The sequence below is a fragment of the Musa acuminata genome, chromosome BXJ3-10 (genome assembly GCF_036884655.1).
Source record: "Musa acuminata AAA Group cultivar baxijiao chromosome BXJ3-10, Cavendish_Baxijiao_AAA, whole genome shotgun sequence".
NCBI classification, from domain to species: Eukaryota; Viridiplantae; Streptophyta; class Magnoliopsida; order Zingiberales; family Musaceae; genus Musa; species Musa acuminata.
This window is the reverse complement of record NC_088358.1, coordinates 21670488-21678765: the sequence shown is the minus strand read 5'-3', so window position 1 is coordinate 21678765 and position 8278 is coordinate 21670488. Positions and strand designations below refer to the sequence as shown.

The 8278-nt window shown below is 32.2% G+C and overlaps 1 non-coding gene across 1 annotated transcript; it reads left to right on the top strand.

The window, feature by feature from the left end:
* The first annotated feature begins 569 nt into the window (after positions 1–569).
* LOC135652012 (small nucleolar RNA U3) lies at positions 570–783 on the top strand. The gene has a single exon (XR_010502028.1). It is a non-coding gene; the product is annotated as a small nucleolar RNA U3 (small nucleolar RNA).
* Positions 784–8278: the final 7495 nt, after the last annotated feature.

Genomic DNA, 8278 nt, shown 5'->3' with positions numbered 1-8278 from the left:
TCAAAAAATACTAAAATTGATATAGAAGTTGGTTGTTCTTATTTCTAAACAATTAAAAATTATTAAAAAAATATTTTTCTGTATGAGCTGATTTATATAAGGTTTTGTATTCATTTGCTTCACTCATAACGTTTTTCAATAAAAAAAAAATATAAATCTATTCAAATATATTATAAATATCACTATAAATGTTACATATGAGAATTAGAGTGAGCCATAGTTCAGTAGTGATCGATCTAAATTGATGAACTGATTCATCATATCAACCAATCCATATGGTGTAATGTGGTATTTTAGAAACATATCTCAAGAATTATGACGAATAAAAACATCTGAGAAATATGAAAAGCAGCAACCTCGAAAAACAAAAACAAAAATCCATCGATCGGGATCCATTGGCACCATTTTTTGATAGAGTCCACAGCACCACTCACCAATAACGAATCTGGACTCGGAACAACGACGTAGGATGACTCGCCGAGTCGATCCGCAACGACGACACTTAGTCCCACATCACAATTACCAAGATATCTTCAAGCTATATTATAACCCCAACGGGAGAACAGAGCACGACCTTACTTGAACAGGATCTGTTCTATAGGTTCGTACAACTGTCTCTTAGAACTCTAACGAGACAGGCACAAAAGTCTGGTTGATGATTCAGGACCTCAGGATCGGAGCGTGATTAACGGTGGGGATCTCTCGAGGTCTCTCACAGTAGGGGATCGTTCTCAGCTGTTGTTGCCCATCGGCTGGGACGATCCTGGGGTTGTCTGACAGACCCAAAAAACGTTTTTTGGACGTTCGACTCGAATGTTGGGTCAAACACTTCTTTATATAGATATGATAATGAAAGGAAGAGCTTACGAAGATAATTGTGAGAGCAATAACAAAAATATTTTGAAGTAGTTTTTTTGACGTGCACACGTGACGAAGATAGAGAGAGAAGAACCTGAAGCTTAGACGCATCGCTCAAGCGGATGATATCGAGATGCGTGAGAGAGAGAGGAAGAAGAAGAAGAATCGACTATTGTTTACAGCTTAAGGAACCCCAACCTGAATCTCGTACGCATCGTTTAGAGAGAGAGGAATATGGCAATGTATGTAGCTTGGCATCGTTTAGAGAGAGAGGAATATGGCAATGCATGTAGCTTGGCAAACACCAGCCTGAAGCTGGCGGGCATCATGACGTGACAAAACTCGCCCAACGCTTCTCTTCACTCGTGATAGAATTATCCGCTTCATAGACAGGAATCCAATAATATCAAGTCCCACATCCTAAATATCACAATGTTCCAAGCCATATATTAGAGATAAAACCAGCAAATTAAACGTTACACGTACTATGACCCTTGGGATCAGATAGATCTCTCTCGAGGTCAAAATAGCAGGAGACTACAATCCGCTGAGCTTGTGGTTTTCTGTGGGTTTTTTTGTTTTTAATGTACATGAGTTTAAATGAAAAACGTATATATTTATAATCTATGTGCAGATGTTAAACATCAATTTGTATAAGGAACATTTTATCGTTTTATTTAGTAAGTTAGGATGTTTAAATTTGTACACTTTTCTAATGTGTTATATTTGATAGCATTGATAAATAAAAAAGGTAACATCATATTTTAATCATAAATATAGTATATGAATAAAAGTGAAAATAGAGTGTTATAACATAAGAACTAATTAGAGATCAGGTATTGGTTGGTATCTTCAATCTTCCTATTATTTTTGGGTATGCAAAGCACCACATAAATAATTTATATTTATTTAAAAGTTGACAAAGTTTATGTGTTAAAATATAATTATATATATAATTAAACTTTATACATGTTTAAATTAACATTATCGTTGTTATGATAAATTATGGTTATTCAACTGTTGGCAAAATTGTAGAGCCAACCAATATTAACTTCTAAGTTTGGTATATGTTTTGATTTACATAGTGCATGATATATCCGACAAGACCCGTATGATACTTAAATTAGTATTGAATTACATAGTTCTATCAGATATTAAACGAAAATGGTATAATTCATGACAGGGCTTAAGAGACAATCCTCGAAAAAATATATTGAAGTCTTTTATAGTACGATATGTGACTATTGGGTTAAGATCATAGTTAATGTTGGGAATGGTTATCTAATCGTTAATGAGATTATGAAATCATGCCATGAATTTAATAATATAAAGTAATAATTTGTCGTTAATGCTACATGGCCAAGCTCGAGCCCACGTGATGTATCGATCAAATGAGATTGGAGTATAAGTTAAGTAGAGATGAAATTATTAGGAACGAGTCGACACTAAGAGTGGGAGTGAATTAGTGCAGCGGTAAAAACATCGATTTAAGAAAAACTCTTCGATTAAAATCGATTTTGAAAATATGCTTAGATTGAAATCATGTTCATTATCGCATTGACGATAATTTGCGGTTAATGTAAATTGTACAAAGTAAATGTAAAACAAATTTTATAGTTGTTCGGTCGTTGTGACCTACATTTACTCCGTCGATGCCACTAACATCCACTATTGGTCTTTCTTCACTAGTGTACAAATTTAAGTTAGGATGTTTAAATTTTTACACTTTTCTAATGTGTTATATTTGATAGCATTAATAAATAAAAAAGGTAACATCATATTTTAATCATAAATATAGTATATGAATAAAAATGAAAATAGAGTGTTATAACATAAGAACTAATTAGAGATCAGGTATTGGTTGGTATCTTCAATCTTCCTATTATTTTTGGGTATGCAAAGCACCACATCAATAATTTATATTTATTTAAAAGTTGACAAAGTTTATGTGTTAAAATATAATTATATATATAATTAAACTTTATACATGTTTAAATTAATATTATCGTTGTTATGATAAATTATGGTTATTCAACTGTTGGCAAAATTGTAGAGCCAACCAATATTAACTTCTAAGTTTGGTATATGTTTTGATTTACATAGTGCATCATGATATATCCGACAAGACCCGTATGATACTTAAATTAGTATTGAATTACATAATTCTATCAGATATTAAACGAAAATGGTATAATTCATGACAGGGCATAAGAGACAATCCTCGAAAAAATATATTGAAGTCTTTTATAGTACGATATGTGACTATTGGGTTACGATCATAGTTAATGTTGGGAATGGTTATCTAATCATTAATGAGATTATGAAATCATGCCATGAATTTAATAATATAAAGTAACAATTTGTCGTTAAGGCTACATGGCCAAGCTCGAGCCCACGTGATGTATCGATCAAATGAGATTGGAGTATAAGTTAAGTAGAGATGAAATTATTAGAAACGAGTCGACACTAAGAGGGGGAGTGAATTAGTGCAGCGGTAAAAACATCGATTTAAGAAAAACTCTTCGATTAAAATCGATTTCGAAAATATGCTTAGATTGAAATCATGTTCATTAACGCATTGAAGGTAATTTGCAGTTAATGTAAATTGTAAAAAGTAAATGTAAAACAAATTTTATAGTTGTTCGGTAGTTGTGACCAACATCTACTCCGTCGATGCCACTAACATCCACTATTGATCTTTCTTCACTAGTGTACAAATTTAAGTTAGGATGTTTAAATTTGTACACTTTTCTAATGTGTTATATTTGATAGCATTGATAAATAAAAAAGGTAACATCATATTTTAATCATAAATATAGTATATGAATAAAAGTGAAAATAGAGTGTTATAACATAAGAACTAATTAGAGATCAGGTATTGGTTGGTATCTTCAATCTTCCTATTATTTTTGGGTATGCAAAGCACCACATCAATAATTTATATTTATTTAAAAGTTGACAAAGTTTATGTGTTAAAATATAATTATATATATAATTAAACTTTATACATGTTTAAATTAACATTATCGTTGTTATGATAAATTATGGTTATTCAACTGTTGGCAAAATTGTAGAGCCAACCAATATTAACTTCTAAGTTTGGTATATGTTTTGATTTACATAGTGCATCATGATATATCCGACAAGACCCATATGATACTTAAATTAGTATTAAATTACATAGTTCTATCAGATATTAAACGAAAATGGTATAATTCATGACAGGGCTTAAGAGACAATCCTCGAAAAAATATATTGAAGTCTTTTATAGTACGATATGTGACTATTGTGTTAAGATCATAGTTAATGTTGGGAATGGTTATCTAATCGTTAATGAGATTATGAAATCATGCCATGAATTTAATAATATAAAGTAACAATTTGTCGTTAATGCTACATGGCCAAGCTCGAGCCCACGTGATGTATCGATCAAATGAGATTGGAGTATAAGTTAAGTAGAGATGAAATTATTAGGAACGAGTCGACACTAAGAGGGGGAGTGAATTAGTGCAGCGGTAAAAACATCGATTTAAGAAAAACTCTTCGATTAAAATCGATTTCGAAAATATGCTTAGATTGAAATCATGTTCATTAACGCATTGAAGGTAATTTGCGGTTAATGTAAATTGTAAAAAGTAAATGTAAAACAAATTTTATAGTTGTTCGATCGTTGTGACCTACATCTACTCCGTCGATGCCACTAACATCCACTATTGGTCTTTCTTCACTAGTGTACAAATTTAAGTTAGGATGTTTAAATTTGTACACTTTTCTAATGTGTTATATTTGATATCATTGATAAATAAAAAAGGTAACATCATATTTTAATCATAAATATAGTATATGAATAAAAGTGAAAATAGAGTGTTATAACATAAGAACTAATTAGAGATCAGGTATTGGTTGGTATCTTCAATCTTCCTATTATTTTTGGGTATGCAAATCACCACATCAATAATTTATATTTATTTAAAAGTTGACAAAGTTTATGTGTTAAAATATAATTATATATATAATTAAACTTTATACATGTTTAAATTAACATTATCGTTGTTATGATAAATTATGGTTATTCAACTGTTGGCAAAATTGTAGAGCCAACCAATATTAACTTCTAAGTTTGGTATATGTTTTGATTTACATAGTGCATCATGATATATCCGACAAGACCCGTATGATACTTAAATTAGTATTGAATTACATAGTTCTATCAGATATTAAAGGAAAATGGTATAATTCATGATAGGGCTTAAGAGACAATCCTCGAAAAAATATATTGAAGTCTTTTATAGTACGATATGTGACTATTGTGTTAAGATCATAGTTAATGTTGGGAATGGTTATATAATCGTTAATGAGATTATGAAATCATGCCATGAATTTAATAATATAAAGTAACAATTTGTCGTTAATGCTACATGGCCAAGCTCGAGCCCACGTGATGTATCGATCAAATGAGATTGGAGTATAAGTTAAGTAGAGATGAAATTATTAGGAACGAGTCGACACTAAGAGGGGGAGTGAATTAGTGCAGCGGTAAAAACATCGATTTAAGAAAAACTCTTCGATTAAAATCGATTTCGAAAATATGCTTAGATTGAAATCATGTTCATTAACGCATTGACGGTAATTTGCGGTTAATGTAAATTGTAAAAAGTAAATGTAAAACAAATTTTATAGTTGTTCGGTCGTTGTGACCTACATTTACTCCGTCGATGCCACTAACATCCACTATTGGTCTTTCTTCACTAGTGTACAAATTTAAGTTAGGATGTTTAAATTTGTACACTTTTCTAATGTGTTATATTTGATAGCATTGATAAATAAAAAAGGTAACATCATATTTTAATCATAAATATAGTATATGAATAAAAGTGAAAATAGAGTGTTATAACATAAGAACTAATTAGAGATCAGGTATTGGTTGGTATCTTCAATCTTCCTATTATTTTTGGGTATGCAAAGCACCACATCAATAATTTATATTTATTTAAAAGTTACAAAGTTTATGTGTTAAAATATAATTATATATATAATTAAACTTTATACATGTTTAAATTAACATTATCGTTGTTATGATAAATTATGGTTATTCAACTGTTGGCAAAATTGTAGAGCCAACCAATATTAACTTCTAAGTTTGGTATATGTTTTGATTTACATAGTGCATCATGATATATCCGACAAGACCCGTATGATACTTAAATTAGTATTGAATTACATAGTTCTATCAGATATTAAACGAAAATGGTATAATTCATAACAGGGCATAAGAGACAATCCTCGAAAAAATATATTAAAGTCTTTTGTAGTACGATATGTGACTATTGGGTTAAGATCATAGTTAATGTTGGGAATGGTTATCTAATCGTTAATGAGATTATGAAATCATGCCATGAATTTAATAATATAAAGTAATAATTTGTCGTTAATGCTACATGGCCAAGCTCGAGCCCACGTGATGTATCGATCAAATGAGATTGGAGTATAAGTTAAGTAGAGATGAAATTATTAGGAACGAGTCGACACTAAGAGGGGGAGTGAATTAGTGCAGCGGTAAAAACATCGATATAAGAAAAACTCTTCGATTAAAATCGATTTCGAAAATATGCTTAGATTGAAATCATGTTCATTAACGCATTGAAGGTAATTTGCGGTTAATGTAAATTGTAAAAAGTAAATGTAAAACAAATTTTATAGTTGTTCGATCGTTGTGACCTACATCTACTCCGTCGATACCACTAACATCCACTATTGGTCTTTCTTCAATAGGCGAAGACCAACCACCTTTTACAACTTATTCTCCCTTTACTGGGTTTAGGAGATAACCCTTACACCCCCACTTACTCCTCTCTCAAACTATTCTACACTTAGAACTTTGAGAGGAGTTTCACACACAATTGTAACAAAGTTTTCTTTTTTTTTTTGCTCTCAGTTGTGTAGTTTAACCAGGGATGAGATGAGTATTTATAGGCTTCATGTTGATTCAAACTTGGAGCCTAAAAAGGTTTTATCCCTGGTTTCCCAGGTCCTGGCGGTACCACCGCCTACAGCACTAACACTAGGTGGTACCATCGCCTAGAAGACTATGTCTGGGCGGTTCCATCGCCAAGACTAACGGTACCACTGCCTGATACAGTCTCGGAGACTGTGTCACGACGATGCCACCTATTGGGTCACTGTTTGGGCCTTCTACTTGGCCCAACACAACCCAAACTTGGGTCACTGAATGAGCCTTTCTCTTGGCTCAAAACAGCCCTATTTTGGGCTCAATTGGCCCCCAATTGAATTGGTCTAATTACATTCTAAATCAATCCAATTAGACTCTAAAACCTAACTCGATCTAGGCAAATTATTACAAGCACTAATCATGTGTTGTCCGGCATATCATTAGTTCTTCCGGCGCTTCGTTCGATCATTCAGCACTTCGTCCTCTTTTGCGGTCTTTGTCCAATCGGCATATTGACCTTCGCAACTCCGATCTCCTTGGCATAATGTTCGTTCTTCTAGGCTCGATGCTTAAATTCTCGACCCGAAGCCTTCTGCCGACAAGTCGATCGTTCTTCCGGCCCGACGTCTAATATTATGATATGTTCACTCCGGCCCAATATTCAATATTCTGACATGTTTAATTTGCCTCTCCTGATCGACGTTAGCCCTACGTCACTCAAACGCATATTAGAACAATACTACAATTAGTTTCATCATCAAAATTCGAGATTCAACACAAATATTAACCATGTGTCAATCAGATAGAGATGACATTTTGACCAAGTATTTAATTTCTTAGTAATCATGTTTTTGAACGATGGAAGTGCTAAAAATAAATGTGATAAAAATATTGTAAACATAGTTAAAAATACTAAAATTGATATAGAAGTTGGTTGTTCTTATTTCTAAACAATTAAAAATTATTAAAAAAATATTTTTCTGTATGAGCTGATTTATATAAGGTTTTGTATTCATTTGCTTCACTCATAATGCTTTTCAATAAAAAAAATTATAAATCTATTCAAATATATTATAAATATCACTATAAATCATACATGTGAGAATTAGAGTGAGCCATAGTTCAGTAGTGATCGATCTAAATTGATGAACTGATTCATCAAATCAACCAATCCATATGGTGTAATGTGGTATTTTAGAAACATATCTCAAGAATTATGACGAATAAAAACATCTGAGAAATATGAAAAGCAGCAACCTCGAAAAACAAAAACAAAAATCCATCGATCGGGATCCATTGGCACCATTTTTTGATAGAGTCCACAGCACCACTCACCAATAACGAATCTGGACTCGGAACAACGACGTAGGATGACTCGCCGAGTCGATCCGCAACGACGACACTTAGTCCCACATCACAAATCCCAAGATATCTTCAAGCTATATTAGAACCCCAACGGGTGAACAGAGC